The sequence below is a fragment of the Kogia breviceps genome, chromosome 8 (genome assembly GCF_026419965.1).
Source record: "Kogia breviceps isolate mKogBre1 chromosome 8, mKogBre1 haplotype 1, whole genome shotgun sequence".
NCBI lineage: Eukaryota > Metazoa > Chordata > Mammalia > Artiodactyla > Physeteridae > Kogia > Kogia breviceps.
In genome coordinates, this window is record NC_081317.1 from 6,661,289 (window position 1) to 6,684,703 (window position 23,415).

General features: G+C 53.6%; 1 long non-coding RNA gene across 1 annotated transcript in view; it reads right to left on the reverse strand.

Annotated features, from left to right (window-relative positions):
- Nucleotides 1-11,930: 11,930 nt before the first annotated feature.
- Nucleotides 11,931-23,415, reverse strand: part of LOC136794707 (uncharacterized) — a 35,890-nt gene continuing 24,405 nt past the window's right edge. The window contains exon 3 of the long non-coding RNA XR_010841833.1: nt 11,931-12,052. This is a non-coding gene — a long non-coding RNA (uncharacterized lncRNA). The remainder of the gene's footprint in view (nt 12,053-23,415) is intronic.

The following is a 23,415-nucleotide window of genomic DNA, read 5'->3' on the forward strand; positions in this document are numbered from 1 at the left end:
TTTATTATGTATGTATTTATTTATTTATTCATGTTTGGGGCCGCACCACGTGGCATGTGGGATCTCAGTTCCCCGATCAGGGATCGAACCCACGCCCCCTACGGTGAGGGTGTGGAGTCTCAACCACTGGACCACCGGGGAAGTCTGTATGATGTGTTTCTCTCTGGCATTTATCCATCCTGCGTTTACACCCCACTCCAGTCTTCTCCACGCGGGTTCACACGGGTCTTGGATTTTGTCTCTGCATTTTCAGGGGGCAAAGCTGCTTGTGCCCCTGTAGCCATCATTGCCAAAAAAAAAAAAAAAAATCTCATTTTATACATTTCATAAAAATGAGTGGCCTAACTTGGAAATATTGTGGAACTTGCTGCTTGGGGACAAGGACTGCACGTCTCCACGATGCTGTTGAGGCACTGGGCATAGGGTGAGGGCTCAACGAACGGGCCTGGAGGATTATTATTGCTGCTGTTCACGGGGCGTTGGCGTGGCTGATAAACTCCTGGTCTCCTCCTCCTTCATATCACGGGTTAGCGGGGCCACTTCTCAAAGTTACTAATTGGCACTAAATGGTTAGAAACCAGCTGTGAGAATGAGGCAAGTTGTCTGTCCTTGTGCTGGAGAGATGTTTACCATGGCAGTTGGCCTGCAAGATGGTCTCCGAACGATTTCGACCTCCTTCAGCCCTTCCCACAATGAATAGGGCTGCCCTGTGGGACCAATAGGACAGTGTGGAAAGGATCACACGTGCGTTCCAAGGCCAGGTTTCCAGAGTCTTCAGTCTTGCTCCCTTGCATTCATCTGGGGGAAGCCAGCTGCCATATTGTGAGGGAAGTCCAGCAGCTCTGTGGAGGAGTCTGTGTGGCAAGGAACCAAGGCCTCCTGCCAACAGCCAGCACCGCCCCGCCAGCCAGTGAGTGCGCCACCTTGGAAGCTGATCCTCCGGCCCCAGTCAAGCTGCCAGGTGACGGCGGCCCCAGCTGACACCTGGACTGCAACTTCAGTGCAGACCACAAGCCAGTATGCCAGTTCTGAATTCCTGACCCACAGACACTTTCAGATAATAAATGCCTATTGTTTTACACCACTAAGTTCGGGGCGATTTGCTATGCAGCAGTAGATGACTAACACAGAAACAGAGAGACCTCTTAGTTATGAGGGCCTTTCATTGACTGGGTTCCCAAAGTGTGTTCCTTGTAGTAATGACCCCAGGCTATACTCTGAAAACCACAGTCTGTCCAGTATTGGCAGATTGTGGACTTTCGTCTCTTATTCAAAATGCCCAGGGGCTTCCCCGGTGGCGCAGTGGTTGAGAATCCGCCTGCCGATGCAGGGGACACGGGTTCGTGCCCCAGTCCGGGAGGATCCCACATGCCGTGGAGCAACTAAGCCCGTGAGCCACAACTACTGAGCCTGCGCGTCTGGAGCCTGTGCTCCGCAACGAGAGAGGCCGCGATAGTGAGAGGCCCGCGCACCGCGATGAAGAGTGGCCCCCGCTCGCCACAACTAGAGAAAGCCCTCGCACAGAAACGAAGACCCAACACAGCCATAAATAAATAAATAAAAAATTAAAAAAAAAATGCCCAGTGCACCTTGGCATATTCAAGCAGACCCCTCTGGGCAAGGAAGCTGTTTCTCAGGAGTCTTTGTGGTACTCTAGCATCATAGTTTCAGAGCTTCTTTGGGAAGCACAGCCAAACTGCCATGGCAGCAGGCTCCTATAGCACATTAGACAGTTGTGTCCAACATAAAAACAAAAACACTCCCGCCTGATCTTCAGAGTGTGGCTGACGGTGTTATATACAAAGGCGAGAGGGCCAGTCTCTCTGAGCTCTTCTTCCAGCTGAAGGGCTGCTTTGCCCTGGGTCCCCTCTGGTCCCACAAGTCATACAATCAGTGGTATTTATTGGTGAGGGTTCCGAGCCAGTGTTTGGCCGTGGACCTCAGTGCATTTGGGGACCACCGGGGATTCAGATTTTGGTTCCCGACCTCTGTAGCTGCAGCTCGCATCAGCTCCAAAGCCCACTGACGCGCAGGCCACGCTGTGGCCTTGAACTCCCCACCCCTCGTGTTTGCCACGTCTTCAACAACAATGCCTCAGAGCTGGATGCTTCTCAGTGGGAATGAAACCGTGGTCTTAAAACACGCACCACTGGAAAACAGCATTTGGTATAGAAAAAACTCATTTTACAGGCAACTTTTTAAGAGCGAATCCACCCCCTTCAGCGAAGGAAGGCTGTGCTCAGAAAACCACATTCTTTCAAACCCCTGGGGCTGCATGGCGGGTGGGAACGCTAGCAGGCAGAGGCCTTTTCTTCGTTGAAAACGTCATTTTACCCTCATGTTGCTTCATCTTTCGCTGCATGGATATTCTGGGGGCTCTCAGGCCTTTCTGGAGCCATCGCTTCCAGACACCAAGTGGCCCGCCCTCCTCCCTGGGCCGGAGGCCCCAGTGGGGACACCTTGTTACTCAGAGTGTGGCCCTGGCTGCCTCAGCACCTGCCTCACCAGGGAGCCCTGCCCAGGCCTGCTCCATCGGAGTGTCCGCACTGGAACAAGATTCCCAGGTGATTCTAGGCACGTTAAAGATGGGGCGTGCTCGGCTGCACCCCAGAACTGCCGTCTCTAGGTGCCTGCAGCCTGCCTGCTGACGGGCCGCCACGCCTGCCTTCCTCACCCACCTTCCAGGCTGCCATCACAGACAGCTCCTCAGAGGCTGCATTTATTTCCCGAGCCCCGTTTCCATATGCGTTCTACCCGCCCCTGCCTCCCTCTCTCACCACGGAAATCCAGTGAGGGGATCACACACGACAGGGTGGGAAGTCACGACACCTGAACAAGAGGGAATGGCAACAATAAAGTCACCCAGCCCTAACAGAGCGCTTCCAACCCAGAGGGAAGCGATAGGACCCAGGGTTTCAGAGAGGGCAAGCCATCTACCCAAGATCACACAGCTGGTAAATGGCAGAGTCAGGATGACCTCACAGCCACCAAACTCTCCCTGGACACCCTGATGGCAGGAGGACTTCCCTGATGGGGAAGTGGGAGAGGCTGCCGGGATTGTCAGAGAGTTGCACCCTCATCCCAACTGGCTTAGCCCAGTGGTTCCCAAGCTGGGGTTCCCTGGGGGAGTCCTCCAGGGATTTCTGGCCACGCGGGTTGGTGCGGGGGGCGGGACTCCATGCTATTTACAGCCTCTTGAAATCCCTGATTGTCACTGCACCTCGAGTGAGGGCCAGGCCACCACAGGCTCCACACGACATCACCTTTCTTTGCTTTGGATGCGATTATATCAACCCACTGCGCTCCTTCAGACTCTCCGATGGGAGTTGCACAGCACCACGGACGCCCTTCGTCAACCCAAACTGAGAAAGCTTCTATTACCTACACAGAGGCAGTCTTCTTGTGGGGCCAACCCGGGCCTGCGGGCAAATAAGAGCAGGAGGAACTTTTCTGGTGGGGCTGGAGAGAGGAATCAGCTTCTGTTTTCTTTTTTCTTTTTCTTTTTTTTTTTTTTTTTTCCAGTACGCGGGCCTCTCACTGTCGTGGCCTCTCCCGTTGCGGAGCACAGGCTCCAGACGCGCAGGCTCAGCGGCCACGGCTCACGGGCCCAGCCGCTCCGCGGCACGTGGGATCTTCCCGGATCGGGGCACGAACCCGCGTCCCCCGCATCGGCAGGCGGACTCCCAACCACTGCGCCACCAGGGAAGCCCGGCTTCTGTTTTCTTTAAGGTGAATCGAGTGCTGGAGGCGGCCCCAGCGGGCAGGGCTGAGCCACCCAGTCTCACAGGCCTTCACGACACGCTCTCGTGCCACGCTCTCCACGGAAGCAGACCGTGACGTGTGGGCTCCGGCTCGCAGGAAGCCAACCACTGACAACCGTGAATTTCTTGGGCAACAAGACCTCTCGGTGGGCCTTGCCCGCGGCTTCCGCTCCGCTCTGCACCTTTCTTCTCATCTCGGCTTGTCCGAGCGCACGTTTGGGGCCGGGATGCAGCTTCCCTTGCTCCTTCTAGGCAGACCCTTCCCCTCCATCCCTCCCACCTCCACCCCACACCCACAGGAGCTGTCAGAGGTTAACCGCCGGGGCTCTGAGGCCCAGTGGATACAGGGGGCCTTGCGATCCACTGACCACTTCAGCTCACGCCCCGGCCACGCGCTTCCTGCGTCTGGGGACACCTTGTCGGTGTGGGGACTCCAGATTCTTGACCGCTGGAAGGTGTCCTTCCACGGGGGACTTGAAGTCACCTTTGGACTCGGGATTGGGGGGGAGGGGCAGAGCCACTTCTTAAAAAATGATCCTCTTGCGTCTGAGCAGCAGGAGCTGGAGGCCCCAGTCCAGGGGCCCCGTGACCGTAGACTAGAACAGCACAGTGAAGGACAAGCCAGCTGAGTTTCAAATACAACTCGAGCGGAGCCCGTTTTGAGGTATTAAAAAAAAAAAAAAAAAAAAAAAAATGTACCCTCCATCAGCACAGGGAAGGGCCTAGAAGTCTGATGTCAATGCCCCGACCAGGGGCCTTTTTATAAAGCAAGTTCCCTCGGGGGTCTTTCTGGTGATTCTTTATGAGATGGATCAGCTCCGCAGCCTCGGGTGCCCCCCGTTACACCACGTTTCACTGGTTTTTCAATGTGTCCCCCTCTCCTAGGAGACGTAACTCCTCCAGGGGCACCCCTGGTTCGTCTCTGGGCCCTGCGAGCTCACTTAGGGCCCTGCAGTCAGGACTCACGGGTCCGTTCATCAGCAGAACAGAGCGTCCAGGTCCAATGCCAGACTCATCAGTTTCTCGGCGTGGAACGTAAAGCCAGTCATGTCTCCTCTCTGTGCCTGTTCCCTCCCCTGGGAAATGGCGATCCCAGTCCCTCGAACGTCGTGGGGTTGCTGTGAGGACGGCCTGAGCAAGTGAACACACATATCACAGGCCACACCCACGAGCGGGGTACCTCTAATCCAGCCCCAACTCCGATGCAAGGCTGGGCACATGGCAGGTGCTCAGGTACTGTTTGGTGTTCAGATTTTTTTTTAAATTAACATTTCTTAAAGTACAGGGATAAAAATTGTGTATTATTTGTGGAAAGTGTGATTTTTTTAAAAAAGAGAAAACTTGATCTCTTTCTTCCCACCTACAGCCAGCATTCAAGATAGGTACTCCCCATGCATGTCCCCCTTTTACGAATGAGTTAAGTCAAGGCTCAGAGAGGTCAAATGAGGTTCCCAAGGTCACTCAGTCACAGAGTCAAGCTCTTTTTTTTTTTTTTTTTTTTTACGGTACGCGGGCCTCTCACTGTCGTGGCCTCTCCCGTTGCGGAGCACAGGCTCTGGATGCGCAGGCTCAGCGGCCGTGGCTCACGGGCCCAGCCGCTCCGCGGCACGTGGGATCTTCCCGGACCGGGACGCGAACCCGCGTCCCCTGCATCGGCAGGCGGACTCTCAACCACTGCGCCACCAGGGAATCCCCCAGAGTCAAGCTCTTAACCATGAGCGTCTTGGGTTTATCACCCCTGGCCTCCATGAGACCCTTGGTTAGACTCCCCCAGAGCCAAGGGCCCCATCCCAGAGAGAAGCAGCAATGATCCAGTGCACATATGAATTAACCGGGCCAGTAACCACATAATAAGGTCATCTCTACTTCAAAGATTTCTCTGAGTGGGAACCTATGTGACAGGGAAGGAAATTTTGAATCGGGTCACACCAAAAACACCAGGCAACTCTGGAAGAGTACAATTTCCCCAAGCCTGAGCTAGCTCTGGCCAACTTCCATCTGATTCCTTGGTAAGCAGGCAAAAGGTGGGGAGGGGGCAGATTCAGATTAGAAGCCTCTTGGGCTTCAGTACCAGGCCTGAGAACAGTGGGCAGGGGGTAAGGGGTGGGGGGATTCGTGCTCTGTGGCTGTCTTGAAGGCAGGTCTCCGAGAGGGTCTTTCCAGCTGCTGTATGAGTTGGTGATTAGAATCTGGGCTCTTGAGCCACAGAAACCTGGGATTCCCTCTTGGCAAGCTGTGTGACCTCTCTGACCCTCAGTCTCTTCATCTGAAATGTGTCCAGCAAAGCTTTATTGTCCAGCTGCTCCTTGAGGAGCTGATGCTGGGTGCCGGGGACTCAGCAATGAATGGGAGAGACAAGATTGGGGCCGTCACCAAGCTCCCCTGCCTCACAGGGGAGACAGTGAGTGTGGAGACAAACGTTCAGATAGCAGCTATGAGGAAGTAACCCGAGGATGAGAATAATCTCTATCTCAAGCTGGTGGTGAGGATGCAGAGTGCATCCAAGTCAAGGCTGAGCCCAGCATGCAGCACGTGGTGAGTGCTCAGCCCGTGAAAACTGCTTTAGCTGCTGCCGTGGCGATGATTATTACCGTAGCCTGAATAAAACTGGGCTGCCTTGGGGGCCGGTCTCATCACCATGTCGGTTCAAAGGCAGTACCAGTCTGACATCCCCAAATCATCAGAAAGCAGTTTAAATCTTCCTGATCTCTCAGAGACACCAAAGGGGATTTCCTTTGCACACCACACACAAAAGCATTCGCAAGACTCTCTGTGACAATTTGTCTGCTTAGAAGGTCTCAGGGCGGCTGCTCCAGAAACATCGCCCCTCGCTGCACCTCCCTCTCATCCTTCCCAGAGAGGCAGGGGCTGCTGGGCGTGGCCTCGGGAGAAGGGGACTGGGTGCTTCCAGGCTCTGTTCTCACTAGCCATGTTGCTTAACTACTCAGTTTCCTCGTCTGCAAAACATGAATAACAGTAGCGCTGCCTCCAATGAGTTACTGTGGGGAGTCAATGAGATAATGGCTGGAAGGTGTCTAAGATAGGCAGGCACAGCTGGGCTGCCCCAGTGTGAACTCCTGGTCTCCTTCTACTGCCTCCCCCACCTGCCCTTTGCCTCGCACCCCAGTTAGGAGCTCTGGGCAGGGTCTTCTGTAGTCCGTCTGGGCTCTCTAGGTCCTAGCACCCAGTGGCAGCTCCACCAGCCACCCTGCTGAGCACAGGGAAAGGGCCATTGCCACGCAGGTATTTGGGACCTGCTGATCACTGGGGAAAGACGGTTCCCCACCAACAGAGGCCACTGCTTGCCTGAAGCCTGGGCAGTGTGTCCCAAGATCTCCTCCTGCATCAGAGATCTGGTGTCTCTCTTCCCAAGGGGCTCTGGACCAGGCCCTCGTCAGGTATGTGGTTCCTGCCCCCCAGAGGGCTCACAGACCTGTGTGGGAGGCAGATAATCGGGGCCTGAGCTTGAGGTGAGACACCCACGGCAGCAGGAGGAGAGGACCTGCTGGGGCATCAGGGAGGGCTTCCCAGAGGAGGAGACACTGAAGGGAAGGCCACACCTATAGGCAAAAGCCTAGAAGGGAGAAAGTGGTGGTTCTAGAAGATACAAGAAGTTCCTTCCCACCTGTCCCAACAGGTACGGTTTGCCGAGCTCCGTCACCTACGCCATCTCACTTGGCACCCCCGTACCCCACCCCAGAGGCCACAGGGCAGGAGCTCTTACTCCCAATTTGAAGATGGGGAGACCAGTGCCAAGAAAGAAAGAGACAATTCCTGGCTGAGCCTAGAGCCCGTGTCTCCTGACTCCTGGCTCAGGTGAGAGAATCAAGATGCAAGACGGGGCCCAAAGCACCCCTGGCATCTGCCTATTATCATCACCCCTATTTTACAGATGAAGAAACTGAGGCTTAGTGAGACCACAACATCCCTCCAGTCCTGCTGTTTCTGTCGATCTCTGGGGACCTAGGACAAGCCTGAGGTACCCAGATGCCCTCCCCAGGTGGGGCAGGAAACAGCCGGGAGCATGGGTGATGCCGGGGTGGAGGAAGGAGGGGAGCCAGGATGGGTTTCACAAATGAACACCAGGCTGGGAAAAGCGGAAGAATGTGTGTGGGGATAGGGGTGGACCTCAACAGGAGGGGAGCCTGGGCGAGGGCCAGAGCCCTAGGCAGCCCCCTCACTCATGCCAGGGTGAGACCCTGACTTCCCGTAAGACACCCCCCCCCCCGCTGGGCGGGGAGAAGGACCAATGCCTCCTGGCCGCCCAATCAAACGCACTCGCGGTCTGAATGGGGGAGGTGGCCAGGGAGAAGGGCTCCCAGGGCCTTCCAGGATGAGCCCCCCGGGACCTGCCCAGGACTCAGCCGCCCACCGCCCACCCCCAGCCTCATTAGCACCGACGCCCGGCGTCCTCCCCTCGGCTTTCGGGTGGCTCCAGAATTTAAAGGTTAAATCCTAACCTCGTCTCAGCAGTTTCTCCCGGCTTTGCCTACCCAGCGCCAGTTGCTGGTAATTATATGCATCTCCGAGCAGCCAATCAGCTGTCAGACTGACAGATACTGATCTTTTCGTTTTATTTTTAGCTCTGTGCTTCCCCCTCTAGTTGCAAAAAAAAATTCTGTTTGTTCTGTGTGCTGCTTGGCTCCCAGCTCCGCAACCGGCTCTCATCTCCGCCAGCCAGGTCCGGGAGCAGGAAGCCGGAGGGGCTGGAGCCTCCTGCCCCTGCAGAAAGTGGGGGGGGGGACACGCAGTGCACCCGCTGCCCCCCAGCTGCAGACCCTGGGCTGCGATGGGGAAGGGAGGAGGCTGGTACTGCCCAGAGGCGCCTTTGGAGGCCAAGGGAGCAGGAGAGGAGCTGTACTTGGCACGGGAGGGGAGCAAGTCCTCACCTGCGGGCTGGAGGCTGGGAGAGAGACAGAGACAGAGAGAGCCGAGAAACAGAGACATGCAGAGGTTGAGATAAAGCTAGACTGAGAACAAGAAAGAGAAGGGAGTGGAAGGGAAAAGACAAGCTCTCGCCCCCTGGAAATATTCTCCCCCCCAGAACTGAACAGAAGGGGGCAGGGATGGCTGTCAGCCCAGCGAGCCCTGAAGCGGCAGTCAGGAGGGGGCTTCCCAGCCAGGCCTGCAGGGCTCAGGCCTGGGACCTGGCGGCCCCTCCCAGCCCCGTGTGCCTCCCCTACCCTGTGAAGGGCTCTTCGGAATCCTTTTCTGGGGAACGTTCTGGAATGTTCTGGGACCTCCCTGGAGGCACCAGGAGGCAGGCAGGTGTGGGGCCCGGCTGGCAGGAGGCCCCGGTTCACACAAGGTCTTTGGAAGGAGAGGAGGAATCTGAGGCCCAGGCAAGCTTTTAGGTCCCAGAGAGTCTCCCAGTCAAGGACCCTGGTCCAGGAGAGCGGTCAGCAAATGAGGCTGATGCTTCCTTCCGTCATCGCGGCTCTCTACCCTCGCCCCGGGGGCCGCAGGAGCGAGGATCACCTCTATCCTGATTGGCCCTGGGGGAGGGGGGCTGCAGTGTAGCTTAATGGTCTGGAATTTGGGGCACAATGGACTGGAATTCAAGCCCCCCGGGCTGCTGTTCAAGCTCTGTGAGGCCTGGTGGAACACCCCAAGCTCTCTGGGTCCCGGTGTCCCCATCTGCAAGGTGGGCTCCATGCCACCCCCTCCTGAGATACGTGTCTGGGGACCGACGTCACCCTGCATGGATGCTTCTCATGCCGCAGCGTCCATGGGGCCCAGCCCGCTTGTGAGCGGGGAGCATTAGCGCCACCGTTTTGCGGATGGGGAAACTGAGGTTCATGTGACTTGTGCTTGGCAGAACAGGACCAGAACCTCCCTCTTCTTGGCTTCCTTTTCTCTGACACCACAGATGGCGCGCTGAGAAAAAAGAGAGAGGAGAGCAGGGAGAAGGGAATGAGGAGACGGAGCAAGGTGGAGAGAGGCGGCAGCACGCGGTAATCCATGACTTGGGCTGTAAATTTCTGCTGTTTTGCAAAGTGAGCACACAACCTTGCAGAGGCATATCGCTCCCCCGTCTGCTGGGGAGAAACCAAACAGCCAAGCCCGCAGCAGACGCTCGGATGGTGGGAGCCAGAGGAGGAGAAGGGAGAGCCCTAGAGCGGGGTCAGAGGGGCTGGCGGCGTGGGCGGAGGGCAAGGGCCCCCGCAAAGGGACGGAGCGGGGCGAGCTTGGGAGCTGCCCGGAGCCCCCCTTGGGAGGGGACTCGCCTTCCTCTTCTCTTCCCAGCAGCTTCCTCTCCCACTGTTGGGAGTGGGAAAGGCAGTCCTGGGGAGCCCTATCCGCCACCACACCCCTGCCTGGCCAGACCCTGTCTGGTGCCTCCACAGCTGTTCCTGGGGGCTGCTGGGATGGGGACCCAACTTCCTCACCTGTAAAATGGGAATAACGACAGTATTCATCCCCAGGAGTTGATCTGATGGGTCAGAAAAATCTAGGATATAAATGGTCTAGCTTGGAGCCTGGCACATACACAGCAAGTAGAGTTAATGTTGTTATTATTATTATTATGAAGGTAAGCAAGGGCTAAAGGGTTTGTAAAGGGCCAAAGGTGGTTTGGAGACCAATTGAACTATTTAAAAGTAGGTGTCAGGGGACTTCTCCGGTGGCACAGTGGAGAAGAATCCGCCTGCCAGTGCAGGGGACACGGGTTCGAGCCCTGCTCCGGGAAGATCCCACGTGCCGCGGAGCAACTAAGCCCGCGCGTCACAACTACTGAGCCCGCATGCCTAGAGCCCGCGAGCCACAACTAGTGAGCCCGCGTGCCTAGAGCCCACGCTCCACAACAGGAGAAATCAACACAAGGAGAAGCCCACACACCGCAATAAAGTGTAACTCCCCGCTCCCCCCAAACTAGAGAAAGCCCGCACGCAGCAACGAAAAAGCAGCCGAAAAATAAAAAATAAAAAGTAGGGGCCAGGCCTCCCTCTGAGACACAGTGGTGGAAAGGGTGACCCGCAGTGGGGAGTTTCATGACCTTGACCTGTCTCTTTCTCCCAGCACGTAGGGGCGGGGGCCAGGGACCAGGGTGCAATTTGTGCTTAGGAAATGGGGCCAGACCGAGGCAGCCCAGGTCCAGACTCCTGGCCTCCACCTTCCTGGAACCTTGCTACAGCCCATTTAGGGAATGAGCCATAGGCAGAGTCCAGGTATCCAGGTGCTCCAGGAAAATGGGATCCCAGCGACAACCCTCTCGGAGCTCTCCACAGGGTGGAATTGCAAAGACCACAGCATTTCAGAAGCACCCTCTGTGTGCTCATCTTCTCTTAGGCACGAGGAAATTCAGCAGGGAACCATCCCCAGGCCCTGCCCTCAAGGAGCTGTGTGGGAGAGAAACAAATAGATACAGCTGACCCTGAACCCTGGTCGTGGGACCCCAGACAACAGCCAAAGTAATGAGAGGCCACGGGATGGAAGAGGAAGATCACAGACTACAGATATCGCGAAATGAGGAAAGCCAGGTAGAGGGGCCTGAGGGCAAGGGGTGAGGCCAAGATCGGTGGTAAATATGGGTCCTGGAGAAGGTAACTTGAGTTCAGGTGGGTGCCAGGCACGGGGCCCACCGTGCACCCTCTGCTGCCTTGGGGATCCCAGGCTGAAGGTAGTGGAGGAGCTTTGCTACCTGAAAGGAAACCTAAGATGGATTCCTTTAAAAGGAAGAGCAGCTCCCCCGGATGGAGATAATAAAAACGTTGTATTAGTCAGGATGGGCTAAGGGATATAACAAACCACCCCCACATAAAAGTTTCTTATTCACATCACAACCTACTGCGGGCTGGTAGAGGGGAGAGGTGGAGGCCTTGCTCCAAGCAGCAACTCAGGGGCCCGGGCTCCCTCATCTTGTGGTTCAGCTTCTAGGGACTTTTGCTCCTCTACAGCAATCCTGTGGAAGGGCAGAGAAAGAGTGGAGGATGGCATAGAAGGAATTTTATGGACCAGGCTAAAAGGGGTGGTTGGGGCACAGCACTTCAGCTTGCATTCCATTGGCCAGAGCTCAGTCATGTGGCCACACCTAACCTCAAGGGAGGCTGGGAAATGTAGTCTCGCTACAGGCCCAAGGGGAAAATAATGAACCAGGGTTTGGTGAAAACATAGCAATCTCTACTACAAATGCTGTTGGCTTTAGGTGGATGAGCTGATACTCACAAAGCACCCGGTGTCGTCGGGCCCGGCCACTGACTTGGGTGCTGAAGCTGGTTATTCGTCTTAGAAATCCAGAGGCTGCTCGCCTGCAGGTTAGGATGGGCGTCTGAAGCCTGTGCCTCGTTCTCCTCCTGAAATGGTACGTTAAAGTGTGTCTGTGTGTGCACCGCGTGCGTGAGGGAGAGAGAGATGGATGGAGAGGTATTTTTTGGTCTCGGGGAGCATCCAAAGCTTTCACCAGATTCTCAAAACTATGAGCATAATGGCTTACAGAGAGGTGGATCACTCCTATTAAAGCAACAGCTTAGCTGTGCAACACTGACCTAGTTTGGGGACTTAGCAAGGCCTTGCTACCAAGTACATTCATCCTTACGGCCCCACAGTAGGAGGTAGAACCAAGGATTCCACAGCTACCGTCTTCCCTCCCCCACTAAACACGCCCCGGAGATCCCAGGGTCAAGGCAGAGAAGGCCTCAGCTGATCCATGACGGTGGACGTGTCAATTCCAGTCGGCTGCAATGGCCAAGGCAGCCACGGGGGTCATAGATGTCGGCATGGGAGGCCAAGCTGAGATGAGCGTGTGAAGAAACCGAGGCCAGAAAGGGGCCATCCTTCCCAGGGTCACCCAGAGATTCAGGCAGAGCCAGGATGAACATTCAGAATCAGTCAGGTTTCTGGGGTTGTACGCAACAGAAATGGGCTCTGTTTGCCTTGATCCGTAAGAGGCTTCATCACCAGACTGAGCGGGAGTTCGGAACGGAAGGAGCACAGGAGAAGCAGTCAGGCCCCCGGTGAGGATGCAGCCAGAGCATCTTGGAGAGCAAGGGAGACTCAGTGACACCCTGAGGGCTGGCCATCATGACAGGGGATGAGTGCCCCGTCCTCGGGAAGGAGGGCCGTTGACCCAGCCAGGGCTACGGGTCCGTCCCTTGGCACGGAAGGACGGAGCGTCTGGACTGACAGCCCCCCTCCCCAGGCTGCGCACATGGGGGGAATTCCCCGGGAGGCATCTGGGGGACTTCTGCCAGAAAGAGGCGGGCCACGGGTGCTGGGCGGCCAAAACAGCAGATGTCCGCTCTGGCCTCTTGCTCGGGGGTTGTGCAATCGAAACAAAACAACCACGGGGCTGGTTTCCTGCAACCCAGAGCTGCAGCCTAATCAGAGGACCCAGCCCAGAGCGTGACCTGGAGGCCCAGAAAACAGAGGCGCTTGGCAGACTTGTGTTCTGGGCTCTGACGGCTCCCCCAAATGACCGGGAGCTCCTTGAGGGTGGCTCCACACCAGGCTGGGCTCCCACGGGGGTCGCCCAGGCCGGTTGAGGGAGGTTTCGCCGGCACGGGACGCACGGCTGGAGGAGGAGCCGGGCTGAGCGCTGAGGGTCCAGGTGAATTCATTGCGGGAGAGCCGGGAGCCCTGCCGACCTCACCCTGCCACTGGCGGGGGCCATCTGAGAGCGGGTGCTCAAGCTGGAAGGAGCTAGAAACCCCTGACAGGGGAGGAATGATGTTGATGCTTGGTGTCAACTTGGCGAAGCTACAATCCCCAGTTCTTCAATCAACCGCTAATCTTAGTGTCACTCGGAAGGTACCCCGTGGATATCATTACAGTCCGTAATTGGTTGACTTGAAGTAAGAGAGATTGTCCTAGATATTCTGGGTGGGCCTGATTCCATCACTTGAAAGACCTTGAGAGCAGAGCTGAGGCTTCCGTGATGGGGAGGAGATTCCGCCCACAGAGAGCAGCATCAGCCCAGGCCCCGAGGTCCAGCCTGCCTTTCAGACTTCAGGCTTGTCTAGCCAGCTCCACAGTTGCATAACCCATTCCTTGCAATAAATGTCTTCACATAGATCTCCTGCTGGTTCTATTTCTCTGGTTGAAGCCTGAGGGAGGCAGATGGGGAGGGGAGGCTGCAGCAGTGCGCCAGGAGGCTCCCAGTTCTCTCGGAAGGGGCACCCACCATCCCTACAGCAGAGTGCTAACTGGGTCGTGTCCCTTAATGCAGCCGGGGAGCAAGGACAGCGGTGCCTGGAGGGGCCGCACGGCCCCTGGGTATTGGTGTTCAGAAAGGTGGCTCAGAGCCCCGGGGCTGGCCTGGCATCATCCCGTCCGCCGGCCCTTGCGCCCGGCCCCACCTGCCACCTCCTTGTGCAGCACACACACCACTGAGCCGAGTTCTCCCCGACTTTCCGAGCCGCGGGGGCGGGGAGGTTGCGTTAGCCTCTTGGACAAATGAGGAGACTGGGGCCCAGACTCGCTCACCTGTCTGGGGGTTCAGATGGTCCTGCACCCCCTCCTCTCTCCATGCAGCCCCTCCCAGCCCACCACACGGGTGCCATGGGAGAGGACAGAGGCTGGGGTGACTAGGGGACTCGCAGCCCCCTCGCAGTGGTGCCAGGGGGGGTCTGAGCCGTCCTGCTGGAAGGAGCGCCGTAGAGGGGCGGCTTCCAGACCCGCATGGGCAGAAACCAGCCCGAGACTGGCTGGTGGTACTTGGGGGAGAGCAGGGCCCTGGTGGGGAAGACGCCTCATCACTGTCAGGCCCTCTCCCCCAAACCAGGGGGTCTCTGGAGACTTCAGGCCTCTTAAAGGCTCTCCCCAGCCTGTTAGCAGGAGCCGACAGGCAGAGGCTAACGAGCCCCCATGCCGCCTTTTGAGGGACCTCAGCCATCACCAGAGCGGGGGCAGCTTTTCATCCCCCACCCCCTCAACAAGGAGGGGGCAAGAGGGAGGATAAAGACAAGCGGAGACTCCCTGACTTGAACTGCAGGCCTGCTCCAACAAGCAGCTGGGCCTGCAGGCATTCTGGGGCGGGCCTGCTGGTGGGTGGGGCTTTCACTCTTACTTATCCGTAAAACACGAGTACAGAGCCCACCCTGCCAGGCTCCGCTCCAAGCCCCGTTTGTGGCTCACTCCTTCCAGCCTCACGACCACCCTGAGAGGTGGAGGGGCCGGTGACATCTTCATCAGCCCCATTTTACAGAGGGGGAGACTGAGGCGGTTCTTACCCAAGGCCCCACGGCCGGCAAATGACAGGCGAGCTCTGTTGCCCTGTGGTCCAGCCCTGTCTCATTGATCCCAAGGTCTGACCCACCTCTCCTTCTTCTCAGGCCTCCAAGGGAGCTCCCCCCGGAGGCCTCCCCTCCCCTGGGGCATCATCTAAAAGCTCCCATGGGAAAAGGATTCTCTCGGTCTCTATCACAGCACGTGCCGAAGCCCCGGACCCATCCTCAATCTCTGTTTCTCTCTCATAATGCTGTTTGTTTGGGCTTGGGGGCTCCCACCCCCGTTATCAAAGCAATAAACACACATGATGGAAAGTGTGGAAAGCACAGAGACCTCACACTGTGGTGTAATTGATCTGTCCCCCCAGCCAAGGGTTCCCCCCAGACGTGCAATGCCCAGTCACACTGGTGGCTGCTTCCGGGGGGGTGGGGGCCCAGTCCAGAGCAGGCACGGGGAGCCGCCCAGCACGGCTTTGCAAATCTTGAGTTGGTTTGTTAACCCAGTACCCGGTGACATCCATCAGAGCCGTCATCTAGGGGCATCTGCTGGGTGGCGGCGCCAGGCCGGGCGCCTACCTCCCCTTGTCCTCCCAGCCCTCTGAGATGTGCTGCTGTCATCACCCCCACTTCTCAGATGAGGACACTGAGGCTCAGGAACACAGTTTGTCCACGATCTTATGTCATCTGGTCTCGGCACCAGTGGTGGTCGGCAGCCCTCGCCTCCCATGAAGAGGCACTTCCAGGGCCCTGCTCGTGACTTAGCGCCTGCTTGGTGCAGATGCGTTCTGCCCAAGACCTCACAAGGCGAAGACGGAAACAAGAGGCTACACGGAGCAGCGTCCACTCACTATATAAAACAATGATGGGCAAATGTCACCCCGAGGTTAATGCACCCAGCAGACGCTACGGCTAACCCGTATTTTTACCTTAACCGGGGTCCCAGAGCTTCCCATAAACCTGGTTTGCTGGAAGCGAGGGAAGTGGGGATTAACTGAATCTGGGCGGTTTCCATGGAGCCCGGATTGTATAAAACAATATTTAGCCTCTGGCGGGGGTACAAGGACCACAGGTCGGGGAGGGAGCCCTCCTACCTGCCAAGAAGGAACCTGAGAGATCACTCCACCGCCAACTGCCAGCATCAGCAAGATGTCTGGGTCCATGGACCATCCCAGCGGGTGACACAGGGGCCGTTGTGTACTGGCCATACTTTCTGAGCACTTCCCTGGCCAGGAGAGCATGGTTTTCGTTGGCATGCCGGCCCCAGCCCTCCCCGGGCCAGGCTGCAGCAGATCTGCCCAGCAGGCTCTTTCCCGGGACCTGTCTAGGGCCAGGAGATGCCAAGGAGACAGAATGTCACTGTCAGGCAAGGAATTCCTCAAGGTCTCCAATGCAATCATTCATTCATCTATTCATTCATTCATTCCATGTATTCATCACGAAGCCTTTAATTGTTAGATCCTTTCTTATCAGTGCCTGAAGGGTTGGGAGCAGTCATCCCCTGCGCCCCAAATCCCCCAAACCATCACTGACCCTCCATACCCTACAATCCACTGAGGCTGAGCTGTTGGGCGTGGTGAATCGCATGCCTACACAACACCTTCTCTGGGCATCAGAGTCGACTGGACAGTATCGTTAGCGATAACAGCAAGAGCTGGCACAGAGCTCTTACCATGGACTCAGTCCGCCATATATTAGCCCATTTACAATGGCCCAAGATGTAGGTGCTACACTGTATTCATTATCCTAAGAGAGTGTATTAATTCATTAATTCTTCCAACAAATTCTTATTGAGCGTGGACTCCATCCCCAACCCCAGGCCTGTGCAGGGCCCTGGGGAAACCCAAGGCGAATGAAGCAAGGCTTGCTCTTGAGGCGCTAAGGGTACGGTGGCTGGCTTCCAAGACAGCGCCTCCAGGTATTAAAGCTCTTGTGTCGTGACCAACAGAGTGGACGTGACAATATGTGACGATATGTGGCTTCCAAGGCTGAGTCACAGAGGGCACGGTGGCTTCCGCCTCGCCCCCTTGGATTGCTCACTCCAGAGGAAGCTGGCGGCCATGCTGTGAGGACACTCAAGCAGCCCTGTGGAGAGGCCACGAGCTTGCCAGGCCTGCTTATGAGCCACGGGGGATGTACCTCCTCCAGCCTCAAGCGGTCCCTGCGGACACCTGACTGCAATCTTCTGGGAGACTCTGAGCCAGAACTACCCAGCTCAGCTGCAGCCAAACTTCTGACCCACGGAAACAATGAGATAACAAGTGTTTATGGTCGTTTTAAGCTACTGTGTGTTTGGAGGTTGTTATGCAGGAACAGATTAATCAGTGTGTGTGTATGTGTGGGTGTGTGTAAAACAGACTTGTAAACCGATGAATCAAGTGCACAAAGGTATGCAGGGGACTATCAGGGAAGGAGGTGTCCCCACGAGCTAAGCGAGGTTTTTCCAACCATGGTGTCCTCAGAGCATACAGAGGAGACACGCAGGAAATAATGATTCACAAACCGTTTCGTTCATTCAGAAAACACAACTGTGAGTGGACATATATATATATATATTTGTGTAACTGATTCACGTTGCTGTACACCTGAAATGAGCACAACGCCTTAAATCCACTCTACTCCAATAAAAATTTAAAAACACAACTGTGCACTTGCTGTGGACTCGACAGTACGAGGTACAGGGGCTAGGTGTGGAAAGCAGGCCCAGTGCCAGCGGCGATAAAGTTTTCATTCCAGTGGGGGAGGCAAATGCCAGATGAAGTCATAAGTAAACATATAATTCCAGATGAGATGAGGGCCATAAGAGAAAAGATGCTGGAGGTCTTACTTAAGGCCGTATAAACTTAGGACAAAAGGATCTGCAAAGTTGGTCAGGTGGTGCTGGGAGGTACAGGGAGCGAGCCTTCCAGGCAGAGGGCACAGCACGTGCAAAGGCCCTGAGGTGGTGAGAAGCCTGGTCAATGGGAAGAAAAAACTGAAGGTCAGTGCTGTGGGAACAGAGTGAGTGCAGGGGAGAGGGACATGAGGTGTGTCTGGGAAGGTTAGGCACAGGCTTTGTGGGCCAGGCTAAGGCTTTTGGTCCTTATGCTAAGCAGAATGGAGAACTGCTGATGGTTCTAGTAGAATAGGGGTGTGTCACTGTTACCAGTAGCAGCACACCCAGGTAGATCCAAGTAGCTTGAACCATAAAGTTAATTCAAGAAGAATTGCTGAGATAAGAAGTCCTGAGGTCAGTCCAGTAGCTCAAGAGTCAAGATTAAAATTCTTAATCACATCTGCAAAATTCCTTTCGCCACATAAGGTAACGTGGGAATGAGCGCCTTGCAACCTTTTACTCTACTGTCCTTGGGTTTTTTAAAAATCTCAAATGTGTCACCTTATGGTTGCAAGGTGGCTGCCACAGCTCTAGGCATCACATCCTCACACACGAGCATCCAGAACAGCTCTCTCTATATTTGTGAAGTGGGAGGAAGGAATCTTTCCAGAAGCCCCCAGCAGACTTCCCTTTCTATCTCACTGACCAGAACTGGGTCACATGCTCACCCCTGTCCCAGTCACTAGAATAAGGGGAACAGATTGTCATGAATGGCTTGAACTGATCATGATTGATCCCCTGGGGCTGGCCCCAGTGTTCCCCAAACGAGGCTGGGAATCTGTGCGCAAGGAGAAGTGACATGATTATGTAATCGGGATGAATGCTTCAAAACAGAAGTACCCAACCTCTTCCTAAATTCTGCATGTGTTTGTCTAGCACAGGCTGCGTCCGGTGCAAGCCCCTGAATGAAGGAGCCTGCATGAGGTCAGAGGTTGTAAGCAGCCTGCAGAAGCGAATGATTCCTAAGACCAACGTCCACATCTGAGCAGGTTTAGACCCTCCAGCATCCGAGTGGCCTCTCCAAACATCGGCCCCAGGCACTCCCCGAATGGTCTGGTGGTTACGATTCCGAGCTTTCAATGCCAGGGGCGCAGGTCTGATCCCTGGTCAGGGAACGAAGATCCCATATGCCACGCGGTGCGGCCAAAAACAAAAACAAAATAAACGAACATTGGCTCCAGCCTCTGACTCCTGTTGTTCAAGCCAGGAGTTCAGGAGGTCCAGCCACCCACCCTTGGCAGGGTGGGAATGTCAGGTTGATGCTATTGCTCTCAGGTATGAGAAGACAGCCAAAGCCTGGACTCCCGAGCCTTTGCCAGGTCACTCCTTTTGGTCACTTCTTTGCCAGGTCACATACGAACAGGGTCATTATTCTGCCTTCCAGTATATGTCCTTCTACCAGAACGTAAGTCCCTGAGGCCAAAGGTATTTCCCTGATTTGCTCACTTGCCTGTCCCAAGAATCTTCAGCACCTGGCACACAGCAGGAGCTGAATGATTATTTGGAGATTTATGAACACAGGAATGAAAGTGCTCCAGATTTCACAGGGAAATCTTTACAGAACTGTGTCTGGAACCAAGGAGCCCGATTCCCAGGTCGGTTCTGATTGCGGGGAGCAGGTAGCGGTCCCCAGGGGGAGGGCGACGGAGCCACGTTTGTCCTTGGCACAGCAGAAGATGGCCCGTGAGGGGACGCATGAACCAAGCAGGTTGTGCTCAAATGCAGAGAGAGCAGGCGTGAGCGCCGTCCAGCTACCAAGAGGCAGCGCAATGTTGTGACAGTGCCAAGGGAGCCTCCCGTCTCTGGAATGTGGGAGAACTTTGCCTGTGACTCTACGAGCAAGTAGAGTCAGGGCAGCAAAGAGCTCTGCCCCAAATGCGCTTGGAGGTGGCCAAGCGAAGACACAACGAACTACGGGTCCTTTGTAGACCTGGGAGACAGGAACAGAGGCTGTGATTCCGTTCTAAGGCCTGCTCACCTGTTCAGTGTTATTCTGAATCTTTGATTACAGTTCAGGGTTTTTTAAGGTGAAATTTGCATGGAGTGAAATGCACAAATCTCACGTGTACAATTCGATGAGTTTTGACAAATGCATACACCGGTGTAACCCACACGCTTATCAAGATATAGAACCTTTCCATCACTGCCAAAAGCATCTTTACGACTTCCCAGCCAATCCTGCACCCCCAAAGACAGCCAACTGACTTTTTTCATCATGGAATAGTTCTGCCTGTTCCAGAACTTCACATAAACGGCATCATACAGTTTGCGCTCTTTCGTATCTGGCTTTTTTCATTCAACATAATGTCCGTGTGATTCATCTGTGTGGTGTGTATTGATAGATCATTCCCACGTTATTAATGAGTAGGATTCCACAGTATAGATGCACCACGGCTTGTATATCCATTCTCCTGGTCATTTGGGTTGCTTCCAGTTGGAGAGGTATTATAAATAAAGCTGCTATAAACAGTCACATACACATCTTTATTGTGAACATACGCACTTAGTTCTTTCAAGAAAATACCTAGAAATGGAATTCCTGGGTTAGGAGGTAAGTGTGTGTTTTACTTTACAGGACACTGGTGAAACATTTTCCAAAGTACTTGTAATATTCTGTGTTCCATTCAGCGATTAAGAAGAGTTCTGGTTGTTCCACATCCTTACCAACATTTGGTGTTGTCTATCTTTTAAAATTTTAATCATAAATATATCTTAATCGTGAGATACTGTAGTAGTATCTCACCGACTATAGTTTGCATTTCCCTAATAATAACTAATAACGAATGATGTTGAGCGCTTTTAAAAGTGCTTATTGGCCATTCGTATACATTCTTTTTTTTTTTCTGAGTTAGGGTTTCAACACTTTTTCAATTGAGGAGTTTTTTGCTTTTTGGCCACGGGGCTTACAGAATCTTAGTTCCCCAACCATGGATTGAAGCCATGCTCCCTGTAATGGAAGCGCGGAGTCCTAACCACTGGACCGCCAGCGAAGTCCCATATACATTCTTTTTATTTTTATTATTATTATTTTTTAATTTTTTTGCGGTACGCGGGCCTCTCACTGTTGTGGCCTCTCCCGTTGCGGAGCACAGGCTCCGGACGCGCAGGCTCAGCGGCCATGGCTCACGGGCCCAGCCGCTCTGCGGCATGTGGGATCTTCCCGGACCGGGGCACGAACCCGCGTCCCCTGCATCGGCAGGCGGACAGACTCTCAACCACTGCGCCACCAGGGAAACCCCCATATACATTCTTTTCTAAAGAGTTTGTCAAATCTTTTGATCATTTTGAATTGAGCACATGCCCTTTGATTATTCAGTGGTAGGATTTTCTATATAATCTGGACACCAGTCCTTTATCAGCTATATGTTTTGAAATATTTTCTTCACGTTTGTGGTTTCCCTTTTCATTTTCTTAACAGTAAGCAGAAGTTTTTAATTTTGATGAAGTCAATCTGTTGATATTTCAGTCTGTTGATGGTTATTGCTTCCTGTGTCTCATCTAAGAAATTTCAGCCTGTTCACAGCAAGAAGTTTTTTTAAATGTTTTCTTTGAAAAGCTTTATAGTTTTGGTTTCTACATTTAGATCTATGATCCATGAATGTTGTGTATAATGTGAAGTAAGTGTCAAGGTTCATTCTCTCAATATGGACTCCCAGTTGTTCTAGGACCATTTGTTCAAAAGACTTCTTTTCCCCATTGAGATGCTTTGGCCCCTTTGTCAAAAATCAACATGCTGTATAAGTGTGGATCTACCTCTGGACTCTCCAGTCAGCTACATTAATCTATTTCTTGTGCCTTGATCCCTTAGCCTTGAAATCAGTTTGGGTAAGTTCTCTAACTTACAGCAAATATTTTGGCTGCCATAGGGCCTTTGCATTTCCATAGAAATATTAGAATCAGCTTGACAATTTATATATTTTCACAAGGCTGCTGGGAATATAATTGGGATTGTGCTGAATCTATCGGTCAGTTGGGGAGAACTGACCACTTAACAACGTTGAGTCTTCCAATCCATGAACATACTACTTCTTTCCATTTATCTTAAGACTTTAAAAATTTTGTTCTAAATTTATTACAAGTATTTTATGCTTTTTGTGTTACTGCAAATGGCATTTTTAAAAATTTTATTTTTGGCTGCGTTGGGTCTTTGTTGCTGCGCAAGGGCTTTCTCTAGTTGTGGCGAGCAGGGGCTACTCTTCATTGCGGTGAGTGGGCCTCTCATTGTAGCAGCTTCTCTTGTGGAGCACGGGCTCTAGGCACACGGACTTCAGTAGTTGTGGCACGCAGGCTCAGTAGTTGTGGCACATGGGCTCAGTAGTTGTGGCTCACGGGCCCTAGAGCGCAGGCTCAGTAGTTGTGGCGCACGGGCTTAGTTGCTCCGTGGCATGTAGGATCTTCCCAGACCAGGACTCGAACCCGTATCCCCTGCATTGGCAGGTGGATTCTTAACCACTGCACCACCAGGGAAGCCCACAAACGGAATTTTTAAATTTTTCATTTTCACCACTGCACACCTATTAAACTGACCAAAATCCAGAACACTAACACCAAATGCTGACCAAGCTGTGGAGCAACAGAAACTCTCATTCACTGCTGGCAGGAGTATAAAATGGTACAGCCACTTTGGAAGACAGTTTGGCAGTTTTTACAAAGTTAAACATACTTTTCTTGTACGATCCAGCAATAGTGCTCCTTGATATTTTTTTTTTTTCTTTTTTTCCTTTAACATCTTTATCGGAGTATTATTGCTTTACAATGTTGTATTAGTTTCTGCTGCATAACAAAGTGAATCAGCTATATGCATACATATATCCCCATATCCCTTCCCTCTTGCGTCTCCCTCCCACCCTCCTTATCCCCCCTCTAGGGGGTCACAAAGCACTAAACTGATCTCCCTGGGCTATGCGGCTGCTTCCCACTAGCTATCTATTTTACATGTGGTAGTGTATATATGTCCATGCCACTCTCTCACTTCGTCACAGCTTACCCTTCCTCCTCCTCATGTCCTCAAGTCCATTCTCTACTTCTGTGTCTTTATTCCTGTCCTGGCCCTAGGTTCATCAGAACCTTTTTTTTTTTTTTTTTTTTTTTTTAGATTCCATATATATGTGTTAGCATACGGTATTTGTTTTTCTCTTTCTGACTTACTTCACCCTGTATGACAGACTCTAGGTCCATCCACCTCACTACAAATAACTCAATTTTGTTTCATTTTATGGCTGAGTAATATTCCATTGTACATATGTGCCACATCTTCTTTATCCATTCGTCTGTCGATGGGCATTTAGGTTGCTTCCACGTCCTGGCTATTGTAAATAGAGCTGCAATGAACATTGTGGTACATGCCTCTTTTTGAATTATGGTTTTCTCAGGGTATATGCTCAGGAGTGGGATTGCTGGGTCCTATGGTAGTTCTATTTTTAGTTTTTTAAGGAACCTCCATACTGTTCTCCACAGTGGCTGTATCAATTTACATTCCCACCAACAGCACAAGAGGGTTCCCTTTTCTCCACACCCTCTCCAGCATTTATTGTTTGTAGATTTTTTGATGATGGCCATTCTGACTGGTGTGAGGTGATACCTCATTGCAGTCTTGATTTGCATTTCTCTAATGATCAGT